The sequence below is a fragment of the Megascapheus bottae genome, chromosome 9 (assembly GCF_031878675.1).
Source record: "Megascapheus bottae isolate mThoBot1 chromosome 9, mThoBot2.hap1, whole genome shotgun sequence".
Classification (NCBI taxonomy): domain Eukaryota; kingdom Metazoa; phylum Chordata; class Mammalia; order Rodentia; family Geomyidae; genus Megascapheus; species Megascapheus bottae.
This window is the reverse complement of record NC_143517.1, coordinates 79,992-103,359: the sequence shown is the minus strand read 5'-3', so window position 1 is coordinate 103,359 and position 23,368 is coordinate 79,992. Positions and strand designations below refer to the sequence as shown.

Sequence of the window (23,368 nt, the reverse complement as noted above, 5' to 3'; positions counted from 1 at the left end):
CATTTTTCTCAAAGGTTTGGAACTCAGTAGCCAAATAAGAAATACATTTCTCCCAGAAAGATTATTAAGCAAAAATTCCTGGATAATTATTTTTATTGTAATTAATGGAAGGATAACTTTATATTTTCCAGATAGAAGGTACATTACTTTATAAACATTGATACCCCTTCTCATGTTTTTGTCCCCATTTCCCTCTCCCCACCCCTGCCAAATCATCTTGTTTTCCTACCTTCCCGTTCTTGTTTCAAATAAACAAATAAACATATATACAATATGGCAGGAAACAAAGTCAGATACTGCAACAATCTGAGATTAACCAAAGGGCAAAAAAAGAAGAGGGAAATAACATAGTACGTTAAGAACAACAATTACACAATATACAGCTCTTGTTTCCATATCCTGGAGAGCCTTTCATTTAACCTCATCCTGTATGGCCTTATGTATCTAGGCTTTGCCCTAGAGTTATCCTCTGCTAGGAGATTCCAAGGTTTATACTAATTATGACAAATGAAAGAAACCATTGAGCCTATGTTCCTTTGAGTCTGCCTTACTTCACTTATTCCTGGATAATTCTTGATCACATTACCAACATTATTAACACAGACAACATTGTTTGTAAACAAAATAAAATTACTTTTTTAGGTGAGAAAAGTAATCCTAAACCGTACATGAGTAATGATTAACCACATTTGTATAGAATCTGAACGTTGTCAGTAACCAAGTCTCTTTAGATGATCTTTGTCCTTTGTTTTTTTATTTTCTTTTTGGGTTTAACTTGATTGAGATAACGTGATCAAGTGTTTAAAGAAGTAACAGCTTTTATGTACTACAGAGAGCAAATCATTTTTTCAATGTTTACACATAATTATACACACATAAGTACAATAAGTTTTAGATATTATGCTAAAATAAATGCATAAATTAAAATCAGCCATAAATTGTTTCCTGGAATCCAGTAGCAAATGAAATATTTTTGCCCAAAGTTTGATATACAGGGCACACTAACATTCCCATGTCACACTACTGATTTCTTCTTTTTTTTCTTTCTTATACTTGTACTCTTGGAAGAGCTATCTTTCCTAAATACTGACTGAACAAAGCATGGGAATCAGCATGCTCAATCTGGAGAAGAGTCAAAGAGGAACAACCAGTGTCAGTCTATGGCCTCAGTCCAGGATGAGATAGATAGGAATCTCAGAGAGAACCAGTGGACACCATACCATCCAGGCAATCCTAGAGAGGGGGACTTTGATGCATATCTTCAAGGGGGAAATCCAAACTAAACATAATAGAGGAAAGATCCATAGACACAGCTCCAAGAAGGTAAGTGAAAGTCAGTTGACAGAAAATTCCAAGAACCTGAATATAAGTCTTGGAACTGCAGATACACTGTCTTACATCTTCTCTGTAATCTAATATACTTCAATGCCAGGAGAGCCAGCCTACACAAAACAATGTGTGTGACTGTGTTGACTCACAAGAGGCCGTTAAGCATCAATGTAATTGATCACAATGCAATGTAGCCCTGGCTGATTGACTGGAGCATAAGGCTGTGGTTGTCTTTTCATCATAAACAGAAAATATAGGTACAAGAAAAACACACACTAGGGAAATTTTCAAATTTAAATCTTCTCATTGGGGTGTTTGCATAGCAATTAACTGCATTTCATGGGCAGAGCACAAGATGGGCCTCAAGAGTGACAGCATTCTTCCTAACCCACTAACTGAATGAGGAAATCTAGATGTTTTATCCAGATTTCATCAAATTCATGTCAGAATGGTCATAATGAACACAACATAACAAATGCTAGCAAGTATGTGAAAATAAATTAACTTTTGTACACTATCAGTGGGAGTGGAAACTAGTATAATCACTCTTTGAAACCAGTGCAGAAATTCCATAAAAAGCTGAAAATACTATGGCTGTAGGATCTGGTGATACCACTCTTGGGCATTTATCTGAAGAAATGCAAGTCTAGATATAATACAGAAATCTTCATACCAATGTTTACTGTAGCATTATTCACAATAGCCAAGCTATGCAAATACCCCAGATGCCCTACAACTGATGGTATGATTTAGAAAATGTGGTACATACTCACAATTATTATTTAGCCTAAAATAAGAATTGAATTCATATTTTCAAAGAAGTTGATAGGTAATTACATAAGGTGAAGTAATTCAGATGAAGGACAAAAGTTACATGATTTCTCACATATGTAGATTTTAAGCCTAAAATATATGAATACCTGTGTATTACATATGCTACATGTATATATATATATATATATATGTATCTGTATATATGAGGTAATTGCAAATGGGGCACTAAATAGTGATGGTCCTTTGAACAGTTATAATACATATTATTATAAATGAATATTAGGAAGATGAAGCAAGCCCTGTTCTATATATGGGCACGAGTGGTAGGAATGATGCTGGAAGTAGAGGGAGAAGATGAGTATAGTTAAAATACTTTTCTTACCTGTGCGAAAATAGAATGCTGAAAATTGTTGGTATTATGTCGGGCAGGTCCGTGGGGAAAGGCAGGTGAAAGTTGGAGACAGTGATCAAAACAAGATACATTTTATGTATAAATAGATGTGGTACAATGAAACTTCTTTTTATATTACTTCACTCTAATAATTTAAAATGTATAGAAAATTTAAAAAAAAGTAAAAAGCCAGACCAGGCAATGGTGGCTCATTCCTGCAATCCTAGCTACTTAGAAGGCTAAGAGCTGAAGATGGCAGTTTGAAACCAGACTAGGGCAAGAAAATCTGTGTCTCTAATGTCCAATTAGTGTCCTAAAAAAGCAGAAATGAAGCTGTGGCTCAAGTGGTAGGACTGAGTACAAAAGCTCAAGGACACTACCTAGGACCCCAAGTTCAAGCCAAGGACTGGCAGGCAAGAAAATTAAAACCCCTTTCTTAGTGTGCATGCTGGAAATTCTATCATGGTGATTCCTGAACGCAAAGACGGTTTGTCTGCAGATATGTTTGACGGTGCATATCAAGACATGTGAAAGGGTATCAATGTATGTGAATTAATGCACCTTCTATCTGGCAAATATCATGTAACCCTTTTACTAATTACAATAAAAAATTAAAAAAAATAAAAAGCACTTAAAGGTTAAATTCAAAATAATGAGTCTTTAGGGGGGAAAATCAAAAGAATGAAACGAAACCCAGGGAAATGCTATAGACTGTGTGATAAATGTAGCTACCCAATTTGAAGTGTTTACAAAATTGCTAATCATTCATGAAACAAACTTGTTTCCTAAAGATAAGGCAGCTTCGTAAAAGGGGTTGGTAGCATAGGGTTATCTGTAAGCATTTTTACAGCTTGTAATGAGATTGGGCATATGTAAGGTGTCTAAATTCCTATCAGCAAACTCTTTTGCCTTTTTATTATGTGTGTATATATGTAGTCAATCATGGGGCTTAAACTCAGGTCCTGAGTATTATCCTTGAGCTTTTTTTTCATTTTAAGTAGGATATTATTTATTCTTTTTCCAAATGGGCATTTATTATTTGTACAGATACATTAAAATGATTCCCATTTTTGAAAACATACTAAAATATACATCAACCACAGGTGTATTCATTCTGCCTGACTGGAATGAAAATAAACATGGCTATTTTCAAAGTAGCATTAAACGTAAGAAGCCAATATATATAACTTATGACAGGCGAATGTTCTATCACTTTGAAACACAGCACTACTTCTGTTTCTAGTATTTAATTGCAGATAACAGTCTTGTGGACTTTCCTGTCCAGGCTGGCTTTGAACTGTGAGCCTTATATCTCAGCCCCCTAAGCAGCTAGGATAACAGTGTAAGCCACTGTTTCCTTTTTGTATTTTCATGTGTTCTTGATTTATAGAAATATATCTAATTTAATAACTTCTGTTTTCTCCTTATTACATTATTGGCGTGTGTGTGTGTGTGTGTGTGTGTGTGTGTGTGTGTGTGTGTAAGCCTGTATTAAGGGCTTAACCTGAGGACCTTGTACTTTAATTTGTTTATTTTTATCATTACTGATGCTATTACCTCTTAGCAAAATCAGTATGGCATTTCTGCTATTAACTGGAGTAAAGACTAATGGAGTTTTCTGTCCAAGCTGGCTTTAGACAACTATATTGAGATATCACCTTACTGAGTAAATAGACTTACATATGTGAGCCAGTATTACACAGTTTGTATTGTGATTTGAATTGGCATATTGGCACTTTCTCCTTAAGAATTTCAGTAAATCTAGTTTTGGAGATAATTATCTTATGTTGTAATTTACATTATTTTTGCTGCTTCAGCTTTTGAAAATGTGAGTAATTTATTATGAGCTTCCTCTTAGAATTCATTGTTTTTGTGATGAAATTGGTTGATCCTCTGGAAGAGATTTTATATCTTGCTTTTATTAGACTTGTTATCTTCTGTAGCATTTTTTAAAGCGATTGTTTCTCCAGTTGAGAAAGTAAGGATTTTATTGTCAATACAAGTGGTATAACAAAGACACAGATAAATTATTTTTCTAACAATTTTAATATCCAGGGTTTCTCTATGAGAAGGCTAACTCTTCTGTAAACAAAATATGACCCCAAACAAACACAGCAAAAATCTGAGCCAGTAATGAACATGGTGAATACAGCAGGGAGAAATAGAGGATGTGTTTTCCCAGAAAGCATGGGGCTCATTTTGGTGGAAAATGTTCTTGGAAAAATGAATCGCCCCTCTATATTTTCTTAAAAACTCTCATGCCCCTAGCTTGGAGAAAGAAATAAAAATGAGGTCACATTAATTACACATCTACCCAAAGGTTTTTAAACTCACAAGACCCTGGTTAATGTTCAGCATACACCCCCCCACAGACACACTCAAAGGACCAGCATCCACTTATCAAGACCAACATAGTACTCCATTTTCTCCTTTAGTTATCCACCAAATGGCACCAAGTTGATTTCACTTTAAAGTGACACAGAAGCAGGAAGAGGAGGCTTGCAGGCTCCAATAAGGTTGATTAAAAAAGAAAAGAAAAAGTTGCCTCTAGTCCAGCTTAGAAAGTGTGTGGGGGGACCCACAGTGTGCCTGTTCACTGCCCTGATTTCAAACAAATCCGGCACCCCAGGGAAACTATTGGTCATGTTGATTACAGTGAAAGAATCAAGAGGTGGACTCAGGAGTTGCTAAACATAATTTACCTAGTAAGAAAGGATCAAACCTATTGTCAGTGATACAAAAAAAAACCCACCTTATGAGATCCTCAAACATCACTGCTGACATCTAACTTGTACCAGTATTGAATAATTTTTTCACATTAGGACAAAGTTACACTAGTTTTTGCTCAAAAAAAGAAAGAAAGAAAAATCACTGACAGTGTCGAGCTCAAGATTCAGCTGACTAAGTTGGGTAGGAAAATCCCACTCCTGTGTCAGAACCAGGAGGAGAGAATCCCTCGGCTGGAGAGCTTGCTAAAAGCCAGTGGGCATGAGCACGTTGAAATCGCGGTCTGAAGGTGTGGGCCTGCTGTGGCAGCATCTTTTTCCATTGTGTCGTGGGGTGTCTATCTTGGGTGGTTTGAAGGTGGCTAGGTCTTTGGCAGATCTTGTGACCTGCGCTTGGATCAGCTCCATGGGTGTGAGCTTCTGGGAACCCCTGTGGATGGTAAACCCTCCCTAGTCAGACTTCTGCGAGGCTCTTGATCCAAAGAGACGCTGGTTGTCCGACATATATTTCTGTCCTTATCTCCACTTCCAGGATTCATGGTATTAGGATTTGGGCTGGGCAAGGCTACAGAGGATGAAGAGGTGAGCCAGCCTCTGGGCTTATCATTGTGGGAAGACTGAGACGTGCTGCTTGGGGTGGCTGGGGTATGGCAGGCTGCTTCTCTTCTCTTATTAGGTCCCCACTCTGTAGTTCCAGTTTCAGGCACTTTTGGTTGTCTTGAAGCCATGGAGAGACTGGGGTCTTAGGTGCTTTCTTTAGAGAGAATTCACCACTTGAAATGAAGTCACAACAATGCTGACAGACAGATGTGAATGAGGAACGTGATCCTGCTGTGGCCAACTACTTCCCTGGCCATATCCATCCAGAGATTCTGATCTTACTGTGTCCCAGCTGTCTGGGGCCTGAAATATAGCACTAAAGAGGTTCAGAAGACCCGGGTTACCAGAAAAGTCATAGCATAGTCCAGACGTGAGAGTGGAGGCCACACAGGGAAACACTCTACACCAACCAAAGGACCCTGGGGATAAAGCCTTAAAAGGATTTTATTAACTTTGACTTTTACAACATATTTCAAATGTCAAGTTTAACAAATAAGTATTCAAGAATAGGGTCTCTATATGCAATCACTGAAACATAAATTTAAGAATAAAATTAAAAGCTGAGAGTTTGTACATCATAGATAACATATTGCTCTATATACGGTAACATATCTATAAGTAAATATCCCCTCATAGATTTTTATGTCTATGTAGTTATATTTATATCTCCAAGATCATGTCAATAATCTTGAGTACCCTACTATTGAGTCATCACTCTTGTGCAGTTTGGATCTAATATCCACATATCAAGAAGACCATGCACCTTTTGTTCCTTTGGTCTTGACTTATAATCACTCAAAATGATTTGCTCTACTTTTATCCACTTCCCAGCAAATGACATTATTTTATCTTATCTGGTGGCTACGTAGAATTCCATTGTATATATATATATATATATATATATATATATATATATATGTACATATATATACAATGTATATATAATGTATGTGTATACAATATATGTATACAATATATGTATACATATACAATGTATACAATATATGTCTATATATATCACATTTTTTTGTATCCATTCATCTGCAGAAGGGCATCTGGGTTGTTTCTATAGCTTGGCTATTGTGAATAGCCATGAACATAGCTGAGTGGGTGTCCTTATTATATCCTGGGTTATGATACTCAGGATAAATGCCCAGGAGTGGTATGGCTAGATCGTAGGGAAGGTCTATTTTCAGTTCTTTAAGAAACGTCCAAATTGCCTTCCATTGTGGCTGAACTAGTTTACATTCCCACCAGCAGTGCAGTAGGGTTCCTCTTTCTCCACAACCCTGTCAGCATTTGTTGTCTGAATTCAGAATATTGGCCATTGGCCATTCTGATTGTGGTTAAGGTGGTATCTTAGGGTTGCTTTTATTTGCATTTCCTTTATGACCATGGATGATGAGCATTTTCTCATATGTTTCTTTGCCATTTTAATCTTTCCTTTTGGTAGTTCTCTCTTTAGTTCCCTTGTCTATTTAGTGATTCGTTTATTGGATTTGGAGGGAGTCAGTTTCTTGAGTTCCCTATAGCTATTGGATATTAAGCATTTGTCTGAAGTATTATTGGTAAATATCTTTTCACAGTTGGTTGGCTATCCTCCTTTAATAGCTACATCTTTGTCTGTGCAGAAACTTTTTATTTTTAGGTAGTTCCATTTGTTGAGTTTCTCTCCAATCTTTATGAGCCTGGGACTCTGTTCAAGAAGGATTTGCCTGTGCCTGTGAGTTTCAGGCCTCTCCTACTCTTTTGTATAGTAGTTTCAGAGATTCAGGTATGATGTTGAGATCTTTGATCCCTTTTGAATTAATGTTTGTGCATGGCAACAGGCTAGGATCAATTTTTAGTTTTCTGCATGCTTCTATAATATTTTTGTAAGAGTAGTATAAGGTCAGCCAACTTTGAGAAGGTAAACGAACCAACATTTGGAAGACTAGATTCACTGATTTTCATAAGACCAAAGTTAGAAAAGAAGAGTTTGTGAAATTGAGTTTAGGTCTTATTAATTGTATTTAATTGTTGGGGTAACATATAGAGAGGTTACAGTTACATTCATCAGGTAGTGCTGCTTGCCAATGTCTTTGCATGCTGTTTAGGCCCCATCCTACATTCCGTTATGAGTATCCACAAATAAAGAAAAAGGGGGAGATATGGAAGTAACCTGCTGCTTCTTATATGCCTTAAGCAAGTACACACTCAGTGACACAAGCATTCAGGAGCCAGAGGGCACCTGGCCCCACCCACCTGGAGCCAGGGGGCGTGGTGACCTCAATACTCCTCTCTCAACAAATGACTGGTCAACTCAAGAAAAGTTAAGCAAAGACATCATTGACTTAAATGATACCATAGCCCAGATGGGCTTAACAGATATACACAGAGTCTTCCACCAATGGCGAAACTTTTTACATTTTTCTCATCAGCACATGGAACACACTCCAAAATAGTTGATATAGAAAACTTAAGTAGATACAAGAAGTCTGATATAATCCCATGCATCCTATCAGACCACTGTGGAGTCAGACTAATTCTGAACAATGCAGTCAAAGTCAAAAAACATTCAATCATATGGAAACTGAACAATACACTTCTGAATAACTCCTGGGTAACAGATCAGATCAGAAATGAAATTAAAAACTTCCGTGAATGTAATGACAATCAAGAAACATCACAAACAACTTATGGGACACAGCGAAAGCAATTCTAAGAGGTAAATTTATCGCACTAGGAGCACAAATTAAAAAGACAGAAGAAGAGCACGTAAATAACCTTAAAAAAACTGAAACACCTAGAGGAGCAAGAAAAAGTTAATTCTAAAACAACTAGAGGACAGAAATAACAAAAATAAAATGAGAAATTTCAGAGATTGAAATAAGATCTACTATACACAAAATTGATAAATCAAAAAGTTGGTTCTTTGAAAGAGCCAACAAAATTGACAGACCCTTGGCAAGATTAATCAAAAAAAAAGGAAAGGAGAGACTCAAATAAACAAGATTAGAGACCCCACGGGAAAAATCACAACTGATTCCCAAGAAATCCAGTCCATAAGGAATAGGTACTACCAGGGCCTATATTCAAAGAAGCAAGAAAATATAGTAGAAATGGATGATTTCTTAAATAAATATAGGCTACCCACACTGAACAACGATGAGGTAAACCAATTGAACAGACCACTTTCTTACAACGAAATTGTGGAAGCAATCAGGGAAATGCCAACCAAAAAGAGATCAGGTCCAGATGGATTCACTGCGGAATTCTACAAGACATTTAAAGATGAAATAACACCTATACTCTTGAAACTCTTCCGAGAAATAGAAATAGAAGGAGCAATACCAAACTCATTTTATGAAGCTAATATCTCATCCCCAAACCAGGGAAAGACCCAACAAAAAAGGAAACTACACACCTATCTCTCTAATAAACACAGACGCAAAACTCCTCAATAAAATATTAGCCAACAGAATACAGAAACAAATTAAAAATATCATACAATATGATCAAGTGGGCTTCATCCCACAAATGCAAGGCTGGTTTAACATTCGCAAAGCAATCAATGTAATGCATCATATCAATAGAGCTAAAGATAAGAATCATATGATAATTTCTCTGGACGCGGAGAAGGAATTTGACAAAATACAACATCCATTCATGTTGAAAGCACTAGAAAAAATAGGAATAAGAGGTACATTCCTCAAAATAGTGAAAGCCATATATGAAAAAGCTACAGCCAGTATTATACTAAATGGTGAAAGACTGGAACCATTCACCTTAAAATCAGGAACTAAACAGGGATGCTCACTCTTGCCACTTCTCTTCAATATAGTACTGGAACCCTTAGCCAGATCAACAAGGCAAGAAAAGGACATCAATGGGATCCACATAGGGTAAGAAGAAATTAAACTATCCCTATTTCAGACGACATGATCCTCCACTTGAGTGACCCAAAAAACTCCACTCCCAAAGGTCCAGAATTAATAAACCACTTTAGCACAGTGGCAGAATACAAAATCAATCTTCAGAAGTCAGTAGCTTTCTTGTACACCAATAATACACAAACAGAAGGCCAAATCAAGAAAATGATCCCATTCGCAATAGCCCCCAAAGAATAAAATACTTAGGAATATACTTAACCGAAGATGTAAAGGAATTATTCAATGAAAACTATAAAAGCCTAATGAAAGAAATTAAAGAGGACACTAGGAAATGGAAAGACATCCCATGCTCATGGCTAGGGAGAACCAACATAGTGAAAATGGATATCATGCCAAAATTGATATAGAAATTCAATGCAATCCCCATCAAAATCCCAAAGACATTCTTTACAGAAACTGAAGATATAATCCAAAGATTCATATGGAACAAGAAAAGACCTAGAATAGCCAAAACAATTCTAGGCAAAAAGAGCAATGCTGGTGGTATTACAATACCAGACTTCAAACTCTACTATAGAGCCATAATAACAAAAACTGCTTGGGACTGGCAGAAAAACAGACAAGAAGATCAATGGAACAGAATGGAAGACCCGGAAATAGAACCACATACCTATAGGCAACTTGTATTTGACAAAGGAGCCAAAGATATACAATGGAACAAACACAGTCTATTCAATCATTGGTGCTGGCAAAACTGGGCAGTCACATGCAGAAAACTAAAAATTGACCCTAGCCTTTCGCCATGCACAAGCATTAACTCAAAATGGATCAAAGAGCTCAATGTCAGACAAGAAACCATGAAACTGCTACATGATAATGTAGGAGAGACGCTGGAACTCATAGGCACAGGCAACAGATTCCTGAACAGAATCCCTGGGTTACAACAGATTGGAGAGAGACTCGATAAATGGGACTACTTAAAAATAAAAATTTTCTGTACAGATAAAAACATAGTTGCAAAAGTAGAGAGACAGCCAACCAACTGGGAAAAGTTATTCACCAACAATACATCTGACAAATGCTTAATATCTAGTATGTACAGGGAACTCAAGAAACTAATCCCCCGAAAATCCAATAAACCATTCACTAAATGGGCAAGGGAACTAAAGGGAAACCTATCAGAAGAAGAGATTAAAATGTCAGAAAAACATATGAGAAGATGTTCATCATCTATGGTCATACAGGAAATGCAAATAAAAACAACCTAAGATACCATCTTACCCCAACAAAAATGGCCAAGATTTTGAACTCAGACAATGACAGTTGCTGGCGGGGTTGTGAAGAAAAAGGAACCCTACTACACTCCTGGTGGGAATGTAGACTAGTTCAGCCACTCTGGAAAGCAGTGTGGAGGTTCCTTAAAGAACGGAAAATAGACCTTTCCTATGATCCTGCCATACCACTTCTGGGCATCTATCCTGAACAGCATGACCCAGGATATTATAAAGACACCTGCTCAGCTACGTTCATCTCTGCACTATTCACAGTAGTCAGGCGATGGAAACAATCCAGATGCCCTACTGCAGATGAATGGATACAGAAAATATGGTATATATACACAATGGAATTCTATATAGCCAACAGACAAGATAAAATAATGGCATTCACAGGGAACTGGATGAATCTAGGGCAAATCACGTTGAGTGAGACAAGTCAAGACCTAAGGAACAAACTGCGCATGGTATCCTTAATATGCGGCTATTAAATCCAAAGAGTAGAAGAGTGAGGACTCAATAACTGCATACCCAAAGCTATGGACATGGTAATGGAAACACAAACATAACTATATAGACATAAAAACCTGTGACTCTATAGGCATAATGTTTTATTTCATAAATTGATATGCTTCTATGACATACAAACCCTTAGCCTAATTTTGATTAAGTTCTAAATACTAAGTCCCAGAGATTGTAATTAGAGATTCCCTCATTGAACACTTGTTAAACTTGTCATTTAAAATATGATGTAAACATAAGCCATATAATGAATGATTGTTGTTCTTAAGGTACTATGTTATCTGTCATCACTTTTGATATCCCTCGGTTATCTCCTATTGTTACACTATGTCACTGATATTTTGGATATAGTTGTATTTGGTTATCTGAAATTGGATAGGGAACGGGGGAAAACAAGATGAGGGGTGGAGGGGGGGAGGGAAATGTCGACCAAGACATGTGAAATGGTATCAATGTATGGGAATTAATGCACCATCTATCTGGCAAATATCATGTAACCCTTCTATTAATTACAATAAAAATATATGGAAAAAAGCCATGAGACATTTGTTTTGCAATAAATAGTTAAGGCAGTGCTATTACTCATTTGTAGCTTTTTTGAGATAAGCTATCAAATCTGTCATTTCTCCCTTCTTCTTAATGCCTGCGAAGATCATTTTTGTTCCAGGGATTTACTTTTTGGGATTCTCCAAGTACTCCATCAGTGTATCCTCTCCCCAGGTGATGTCTTTATTCTTGTTGGCATCTGTGTAAGAGAACGCAGGTGATTGGCCTGTCTTCCGACCAAACAGACCATGGAGGTTAGGACCAGTCTTGTGCTTGCCTCCCTTTCATCGGTGTGGCACTGGGCACATTTCTGAACAAAAGTCTACTTGCCTTTTTCAACATCACCCATTTTAAATCCACTCTCTCGCTGCTACCACATGGAGGACACCAGATACGAAGGCAGAAGTCCCACTCTCTAGCCCAAGGACACGCCGGCCGGCACCTAAGTACCACTGCTTTTATAGTTTCTTTCATGTTATTACTGCATCTGACTTTATTACCCAGTATGCTACATATACATTTATATGTTTGTTTGAAATAGGGAAGGGAAGGAGAAAACCAAGATGATTGGCGGTGGGTGAAGGAGGGAAAGTGGGAGGAAAACATGAGAAGGGGTATCAATGTTCAAGAAGTATTTTATCTACTAGTAGTCGTCCTTCTCAGACATCCACATGGGGGTAAGATGGCAGTGGAGCCCACTAGTAATACAGAGCCTGGAGACCAGACTCTTGGTGCACATCTAACTTTATTCCACAAAACCTGCTCGTCAATATACAGATCGAGCAGTCGCAGCCACATCATCAAATAGGTGTCCAATGGTGTCCTGAGACACGCCCCCTTGCTCCAGGTGGGTGGGGCCAGGTGCCCTCTGGCTCCTGAATGCTGTGTCACTGAGTGTGTACTTGCTTAAGGCATATAAGAAGCAGCAGGTTACTTCCATATCTCCCCCTTTTTCTTTATTTGTGGATACTCATAACGGAATGTAGGATGGGGCCTAAACAGCATGCAAAGACATTGGCAAGCAGCACTACCTGATGAATGTAACTGTAACCTCTCTATATGTTACCCCAACAATTAAATACAATTAATAAGACCTAAACTCAATTTCACAAACTCTTCTTTTCTAACTTTGGTCTTATGAAAATCAGTGAATCTAGTCTTCCAAATGTTGGTTCGTTTACCTTCTCAAAGTTGGCTGACCTTATACTACTCTTACAAAAATATTATAGAAGCATGCAGAAAACTAAAAATTGATCCTAGCCTGTTGCCATGCACAAACATTAATTCAAAAGGGATCAAAGATCTCAACATCATACCTGAATCTCTGAAACTACTATACAAAAGAGTAGGAGAGGCCTGAAACTCACAGGCACAGGCAAATCCTTCTTGAACAGAGTCCCAGGCTCATAAAGATTGGAGAGAAACTCAACAAATGGAACTACCTAAAAATAAAAAGTTTCTGCACAGACAAAGATGTAGCTATTAAAGGAGGATAGCCAACCAACTGTGAAAAGATATTTACCAATAATACTTCAGACAAATGCTTAATATCCAATAGCTATAGGGAACTCAAGAAACTGACTCCCTCCAAATCCAATAAACGAATCACTAAATAGACAAGGGAACTAAAGAGAGAACTACCAAAAGGAAAGATTAAAATGGCAAAGAAACATATGAGAAAATGCTCATCATCCATGGTCATAAAGGAAATGCAAATAAAAGCAACCCTAAGATACCACCTTAACCACAATCAGAATGGCCAATGGCCAATATTCTGAATTCAGACAACAAATGCTGACAGGGTTGTGGAGAAAGAGGAACCCTACTGCACTGCTGGTGGGAATGTAAACTAGTTCAGCCACAATGGAAGGCAATTTGGACGTTTCTTAAAGAACTGAAAATAGACCTTCCCTACGATCTAGCCATACCACTCCTGGGCATTTATCCTGAGTATCATAACCCAGGATATAATAAGGACACCCACTCAGCTATGTTCATGGCTATTCACAATAGCCAAGCTATAGAAACAACCCAGATGCCCTTCTGCAGATGAATGGATACAAAAAAATGTGATATATATAGACATATATTGTATACATTGTATATGTATACATATATTGTATACATATATTGTATACACATACATTATATATACATTGTATATATATGTACATATATATATATATATATATATACAATGGAATTCTACGTAGCCACCAGATAAGATAAAATAATGTCATTTGCTGGGAAGTGGATAAAAGTAGAGCAAATCATTTTGAGTGATTATAAGTCAAGACCAAAGGAACAAAAGGTGCATGGTCTTCTTGATATGTGGATATTAGATCCAAACTGCACAAGAGTGATGACTCAATAGTAGGGTACTCAAGATTATTGACATGATCTTGGAGATATAAATATAACTACATAGACATAAAAATCTATGAGGGGATATTTACTTATAGATATGTTACCGTATATAGAGCAATATGTTATCTATGATGTACAAACTCTCAGCTTTTAATTTTATTCTTAAATTTATGTTTCAGTGATTGCATATAGAGACCCTATTCTTGAATACTTATTTGTTAAACTTGACATTTGAAATATGTTGTAAAAGTCAAAGTTAATAAAATCCTTTTAAGGCTTTATCCCCAGGGTCCTTTGGTTGGTGTAGAGTGTTTCCCTGTGTGGCCTCCACTCTCACGTCTGGACTATGCTATGACTTTTCTGGTAACCCGGGTCTTCTGAACCTCTTTAGTGCTATATTTCAGGCCCCAGACAGCTGGGACACAGTAAGATCAGAATCTCTGGATGGATATGGCCAGGGAAGTAGTTGGCCACAGCAGGATCACGTTCCTCATTCACATCTGTCTGTCAGCATTGTTGTGACTTCATTTCAAGTGGTGAATTCTCTCTAAAGAAAGCACCTAAGACCCCAGTCTCTCCATGGCTTCAAGACAACCAAAAGTGCCTGAAACTGGAACTACAGAGTGGGGACCTAATAAGAGAAGAGAAGCAGCCTGCCATACCCCAGCCACCCCAAGCAGCACGTCTCAGTCTTCCCACAATGATAAGCCCAGAGGCTGGCTCACCTCTTCATCCTCTGTAGCCTTGCCCAGCCCAAATCCTAATACCATGAATCCTGGAAGTGGAGATAAGGACAGAAATATATGTCGGACAACCAGCGTCTCTTTGGATCAAGAGCCTCGCAGAAGTCTGACTAGGGAGGGTTTACCATCCACAGGGGTTCCCAGAAGCTCACACCCATGGAGCTGATCCAAGCGCAGGTCACAAGATCTGCCAAAGACCTAGCCACCTTCAAACCACCCAAGATAGACACCCCACGACACAATGGAAAAAGATGCTGCCACAGCAGGCCCACACCTTCAGACCGCGATTTCAACGTGCTCATGCCCACTGGCTTTTAGCAAGCTCTCCAGCCGAGGGATTCTCTCCTCCTGGTTCTGACACAGGAGTGGGATTTTCCTACCCAACTTAGTCAGCTGAATCTTGAGCTCGACACTGTCAGTGATTTTTCTTTCTTTCTTTTTTTGAGCAAAAACTAGTGTAACTTTGTCCTAATGTGAAAAAATTATTCAATACTGGTACAAGTTAGATGTCAGCAGTGATGTTTGAGGATCTCATAAGGTGGGTTTTTTTTTGTATCACTGACAATAGGTTTGATCCTTTCTTACTAGGTAAATTATGTTTAGCAACTCCTGAGTCCACCTCTTGATTCTTTCACTGTAATCAACATGACCAATAGTTTCCCTGGGGTGCCGGATTTGTTTGAAATCAGGGCAGTGAACAGGCACACTGTGGGTCCCCCCACACACTTTCTAAGCTGGACTAGAGGCAACTTTTTCTTTTCTTTTTTAATCAACCTTATTGGAGCCTGCAAGCCTCCTCTTCCTGCTTCTGTGTCACTTTAAAGTGAAATCAACTTGGTGCCATTTGGTGGATAACTAAAGGAGAAAATGGAGTACTATGTTGGTCTTGATAAGTGGATGCTGGTCCTTTGAGTGTGTCTGTGGGGGGGTGTATGCTGAACATTAACCAGGGTCTTGTGAGTTTAAAAACCTTTGGGTAGATGTGTAATTAATGTGACCTCATTTTTATTTCTTTCTCCAAGCTAGGGGCATGAGAGTTTTTAAGAAAATATAGAGGGGCGATTCATTTTTCCAAGAACATTTTCCACCAAAATGAGCCCCATGCTTTCTGGGAAAACACATCCTCTATTTCTCCCTGCTGTATTCACCATGTTCATTACTGGCTCAGATTTTTGCTGTGTTTGTTTGGGGTCATATTTTGTTTACAGAAGAGTTAGCCTTCTCATAGAGAAACCCTGGATATTAAAATTGTTAGAAAAATAATTTATCTGTGTCTTTGTTATACCACTTGTATTGACAATAAAATCCTTACTTTCTCAACTGGAGAAACAATCGCTTTAAAAAATGCTACAGAAGATAACAAGTCTAATAAAAGCAAGATATAAAATCTCTTCCAGAGGATCAACCAATTTCATCACAAAAACAATGAATTCTAAGAGGAAGCTCATAATAAATTACTCACATTTTCAAAAGCTGAAGCAGCAAAAATAATGTAAATTACAACATAAGATAATTATCTCCAAAACTAGATTTACTGAAATTCTTAAGGAGAAAGTGCCAATATGCCAATTCAAATCACAATACAAACTGTGTAATACTGGCTCACATATGTAAGTCTATTTACTCAGTAAGGTGATATCTCAATATAGTTGTCTAAAGCCAGCTTGGACAGAAAACTCCATTAGTCTTTACTCCAGTTAATAGCAGAAATGCCATACTGATTTTGCTAAGAGGTAATAGCATCAGTAATGATAAAAATAAACAAATTAAAGTACAAGGTCCTCAGGTTAAGCCCTTAATACAGGCTTACACACACACACACACACACACACACACACACACACACACACGCCAATAATGTAATAAGGAGAAAACAGAAGTTATTAAATTAGATATATTTCTATAAATCAAGAACACATGAAAATACAAAAAGGAAACAGTGGCTTACACTGTTATCCTAGCTGCTTAGGGGGCTGAGATATAAGGCTCACAGTTCAAAGCCAGCCTGGACAGGAAAGTCCACAAGACTGTTATCTGCAATTAAATACTAGAAACAGAAGTAGTGCTGTGTTTCAAAGTGATAGAACATTCGCCTGTCATAAGTTATATATATTGGCTTCTTACGTTTAATGCTACTTTGAAAATAGCCATGTTTATTTTCATTCCAGTCAGGCAGAATGAATACACCTGTGGTTGATGTATATTTTAGTATGTTTTCAAAAATGGGAATCATTTTAATGTATCTGTACAAATAATAAATGCCCATTTGGAAAAAGAATAAATAATATCCTACTTAAAATGAAAAAAAAGCTCAAGGATAATACTCAGGACCTGAGTTTAAGCCCCATGATTGACTACATATATACACACATAATAAAAAGGCAAAAGAGTTTGCTGATAGGAATTTAGACACCTTACATATGCCCAATCTCATTACAAGCTGTAAAAATGCTTACAGATAACCCTATGCTACCAACCCCTTTTACGAAGCTGCCTTATCTTTAGGAAACAAGTTTGTTTCATGAATGATTAGCAATTTTGTAAACACTTCAAATTGGGTAGCTACATTTATCACACAGTCTATAGCATTTCCCTGGGTTTCGTTTCATTCTTTTGATTTTCCCCCCTAAAGACTCATTATTTTGAATTTAACCTTTAAGTGCTTTTTATTTTTTTTAATTTTTTATTGTAATTAGTAAAAGGGTTACATGATATTTGCCAGATAGAAGGTGCATTAATTCACATACATTGATACCCTTTCACATGTCTTGATATGCACCGTCAAACATATCTGCAGACAAACCGTCTTTGCGTTCAGGAATCACCATGATAGAATTTCCAGCATGCACACTAAGAAAGGGGTTTTAATTTTCTTGCCTGCCAGTCCTTGGCTTGAACTTGGGGTCCTAGGTAGTGTCCTTGAGCTTTTGTACTCAGTCCTACCACTTGAGCCACAGCTTCATTTCTGCTTTTTTAGGACACTAATTGGACATTAGAGACACAGATTTTCTTGCCCTAGCCTGGTTTCAAACTGCCATCTTCAGCTCTTAGCCTTCTAAGTAGCTAGGATTGCAGGAATGAGCCACCATTGCCTGGTCTGGCTTTTTACTTTTTTTTAAATTTTCTATACATTTTAAATTATTAGAGTGAAGTAATATAAAAAGAAGTTTCATTGTACCACATCTATTTATACATAAAATGTATCTTGTTTTGATCACTGTCTCCAACTTTCACCTGCCTTTCCCCACGGACCTGCCCGACATAATACCAACAATTTTCAGCATTCTATTTTCGCACAGGTAAGAAAAGTATTTTAACTATACTCATCTTCTCCCTCTACTTCCAGCATCATTCCTACCACTCGTGCCCATATATAGAACAGGGCTTGCTTCATCTTCCTAATATTCATTTATAATAATATGTATTATAACTGTTCAAAGGACCATCACTATTTAGTGCCCCATTTGCAATTACCTCATATATACAGATACATATATATATATATATATATACATGTAGCATATGTAATACACAGGTATTCATATATTTTAGGCTTAAAATCTACATATGTGAGAAATCATGTAACTTTTGTCCTTCATCTGAATTACTTCACCTTATGTAATTACCTATCAACTTCTTTGAAAATATGAATTCAATTCTTATTTTAGGCTAAATAATAATTGTGAGTATGTACCACATTTTCTAAATCATACCATCAGTTGTAGGGCATCTGGGGTATTTGCATAGCTTGGCTATTGTGAATAATGCTACAGTAAACATTGGTATGAAGATTTCTGTATTATATCTAGACTTGCATTTCTTCAGATAAATGCCCAAGAGTGGTATCACCAGATCCTACAGCCATAGTATTTTCAGCTTTTTATGGAATTTCTGCACTGGTTTCAAAGAGTGATTATACTAGTTTCCACTCCCACTGATAGTGTACAAAAGTTAATTTATTTTCACATACTTGCTAGCATTTGTTATGTTGTGTTCATTATGACCATTCTGACATGAATTTGATGAAATCTGGATAAAACATCTAGATTTCCTCATTCAGTTAGTGGGTTAGGAAGAATGCTGTCACTCTTGAGGCCCATCTTGTGCTCTGCCCATGAAATGCAGTTAATTGCTATGCAAACACCCCAATGAGAAGATTTAAATTTGAAAATTTCCCTAGTGTGTGTTTTTCTTGTACCTATATTTTCTGTTTATGATGAAAAGACAACCACAGCCTTATGCTCCAGTCAATCAGCCAGGGCTACATTGCATTGTGATCAATTACATTGATGCTTAACGGCCTCTTGTGAGTCAACACAGTCACACACATTGTTTTGTGTAGGCTGGCTCTCCTGGCATTGAAGTATATTAGATTACAGAGAAGATGTAAGACAGTGTATCTGCAGTTCCAAGACTTATATTCAGGTTCTTGGAATTTTCTGTCAACTGACTTTCACTTACCTTCTTGGAGCTGTGTCTATGGATCTTTCCTCTATTATGTTTAGTTTGGATTTCCCCCTTGAAGATATGCATCAAAGTCCCCCTCTCTAGGATTGCCTGGATGGTATGGTGTCCACTGGTTCTCTCTGAGATTCCTATCTATCTCATCCTGGACTGAGGCCATAGACTGACACTGGTTGTTCCTCTTTGACTCTTCTCCAGATTGAGCATGCTGATTCCCATGCTTTGTTCAGTCAGTATTTAGGAAAGATAGCTCTTCCAAGAGTACAAGTATAAGAAAGAAAAAAAAGAAGAAATCAGTAGTGTGACATGGGAATGTTAGTGTGCCCTGTATATCAAACTTTGGGCAAAAATATTTCATTTGCTACTGGATTCCAGGAAACAATTTATGGCTGATTTTAATTTATGCATTTATTTTAGCATAATATCTAAAACTTATTGTACTTATGTGTGTATAATTATGTGTAAACATTGAAAAAATGATTTGCTCTCTGTAGTACATAAAAGCTGTTACTTCTTTAAACACTTGATCACGTTATCTCAATCAAGTTAAACCCAAAAAGAAAATAAAAAAACAAAGGACAAAGATCATCTAAAGAGACTTGGTTACTGACAACGTTCAGATTCTATACAAATGTGGTTAATCATTACTCATGTACGGTTTAGGATTACTTTTCTCACCTAAAAAAGTAATTTTATTTTGTTTACAAACAATGTTGTCTGTGTTAATAATGTTGGTAATGTGATCAAGAATTATCCAGGAATAAGTGAAGTAAGGCAGACTCAAAGGAACATAGGCTCAATGGTTTCTTTCATTTGTCATAATTAGTATAAACCTTGGAATCTCCTAGCAGAGGATAACTCTAGGGCAAAGCCTAGATACATAAGGCCATACAGGATGAGGTTAAATGAAAGGCTCTCCAGGATATGGAAACAAGAGCTGTATATTGTGTAATTGTTGTTCTTAACGTACTATGTTATTTCCCTCTTCTTTTTTTGCCCTTTGGTTAATCTCAGATTGTTGCAGTATCTGACTTTGTTTCCTGCCATATTGTATATATGTTTATTTGTTTATTTGAAACAAGAACGGGAAGGTAGGAAAACAAGATGATTTGGCAGGGGTGGGGAGAGGGAAATGGGGACAAAAACATGAGAAGGGGTATCAATGTTTATAAAGTAATGTACCTTCTATCTGGAAAATATAAAGTTATCCTTCCATTAATTACAATAAAAATAATTATCCAGGAATTTTTGCTTAATAATCTTTCTGGGAGAAATGTATTTCTTATTTGGCTACTGAGTTCCAAACCTTTGAGAAAAATGAAAGAGGTTAAATATTCAATGAAAATGTCTAAAGTGGTCAAATAAAATTTAATTATGAGTTCTTGGCTTTAAATATAGCAAAAAGATTTAAAAGGTTCATTTTCAGATTTGGTATAAAATACATAAAATGTTAAAAAATACTCACAGCAGGAAACCTTAAATCATCATCAAATTAGCCCATGCATGTTGTTCTAAATTCTAAAGACTAAAACATAAGCAGTTAACCTTAACAAGTTGTTTTAATATCAACATTTCTTCTAAAAATCATATGTTTGATCTCTGGTTAACTATAATTTAAGATTATTGAAAGGTTTTTGGAAGATCAAGATTAACACACTGAGTTAGAACTAGCTAACTTCTGTAACAATGAAACTGAAATAAAAATATTCCTTATGAAGGTAATTGCCTGTGTATTATTGATATTGTCAAGTTTCTTTAATATGACTTAAAAAAGTAAGTTTTAACTAAATAAAAATTTTTAAGTAATTTTATCTCTAGGCCTTTTGAATTAGCTATATACTTATAGCTAAGTATATAAAACCATAATAAAGTCTTTTTTTCTACCTTGCTAAATACGTCACACCTCAATTGAGGCCTATTTAAATAGACATAAAAGGGGGAATAAGGACACATCCCCTAGAGATTGAAAAGCGAATTATCTACTGGTCAGAACTCACAACTAAGAAAGACAAAGACTTATGATACTGTTTCCCCTCTACAGATCGTTTTTATAATAACACTAAAAAATTTAAACATCAAGGTTTGAGTAAGTCCTGTCTCCTAAAGCAAAGTACATTAGCCTACATCTGACTGAACAAATTGTGCATATTTCTTTTAGTATTGACTCATTATTATTTCCTCAGTATCTCCCTTTATCACAAACCTTCACCTATGTTGCCCCTGACATTAAGCCACATCTTTGCACTGCTCCATGGAGACTCAGAAAATGCAGCAATCACTACTCTGCCATTTTTCCTCCTCCCAGAAAAGGATACCAAATAAGTATAAAAAAAAGAACACAGTGAGGGAGATTGGAAAATGATGGCGGTGGTTCAGAGTGAGTCTTTCTGAGCTCTTGCCAAGATACCAGTTCTAGCATCATAGGGGAAAGTTTATACCCAAAGATCCATCCTAAGTAAGCTATAGCACCACAGAGATCTCAGTCAGAGGAGAAAGGCAGGAAACAGGTGCAAGAACAGCGTGGAGCAGCACCAGCTGCTCGGAGCCACTGGGGAGACAAAGCCTCCCTTGCACACCTAAGCAGACAGCACTTCTGGGCAGTGCAGACCTTCTGGTTCCAGACAGAGCGAGACAGAGCATGCCCGAGCCCAGATCCATCACCCGGCCATGGCGTGGACCTGCCAGCAATTTTTGAGTACCTCCATGGACGTTTCCACTTCTGTTCTCAGAACGGCATTGGGAAGGAATCTCCTCCCCCACCAGGCGAGAGCAGCGCCATCTTGACTGCTGGCAAGGACCCTGCCAAACCAACTGGAGCCTGAGAAGTGGTGCTATCAGTGCAATTATTCAAAAGGGAAAGGGTTTTCCCAGAGGCAGCTTAGCCAGATGAGCGTCCCCCCTTGCTAGCAGAAGTTCCTCCCCCTGGACGGGGAGTAAACAAAGCTGCTCACAGCTTCACTGGCTTTTACTTTTTTCTGCACAATCAAGCAAACTGATCAGAAAAAACGCAAAGCCAAATTGAAGGAGAAAAAGACTTTTTGAAGTGTTTGGATCCTGAATTTAGTGGAGATACAAGTTTCCTATCCCGTTTCCGCCCCCCCCTCCAGCAGAGAACAAACTGAAGAATACCCCCCCATTTTTCTTTTCTACCTTTTTTCATTTGCATTTTTATGTGTTCTTCTTTTTTGCCATTTTACCTCCACCTTTCTTTTTTATGTTATTATTTCCTCCACCTCCCCCCCCCATCCCCTGCTTTCCTTCTTGTCATTGTGGTGTTCCTAAAAACATAGTGACAGCATTGGGTACAGACTGGATCCAAAAGGTGATATTTTTATTGATACAGTCATCTGCTTTTAATTCTCTTGGTTCTTAGCCCTAGTATTTCTTGTCTAAGAACTCACAATTGTGTGGGATCTCCCCCCACTTTTTGTCTTGTTTTTCTATTTTTTGTTGTTCATTTTTACTTTTTTAAAATTTTTATCACTGAACTCTCCTATATACACCTTCTTCTTTTCTTTGTATAGTCTTCTTCTTATTCTTCTTATTTTTATAAGAACACAATGTCCAGGCAATGATGTTTTGTGTCTGTAATCCTAGCTACTCAAGAAGCTAAGATCTGAGGACTGAGGTTCAAAGCCAGCCCAGGTAAGAAAGTCCTTGTGAGATTCTTATCTCCAATTCACCATCAAGAAAGCTGTAAAGTGGAGCTGTAGAATGTTATACCTCCATCACTGAGCACAAAATCTAAGGGACAGTGGTT

At 37.3% G+C, this 23,368-nt stretch overlaps 1 pseudogene; it reads right to left on the bottom strand.

Annotated features, from left to right (window-relative positions):
* Positions 1 to 12,066: 12,066 nt before the first annotated feature.
* LOC150058666 (cytochrome c pseudogene) lies at positions 12,067 to 12,383 on the bottom strand (annotated as a pseudogene).
* Between the last annotated feature and the right edge of the window lie 10,985 nt (positions 12,384 to 23,368).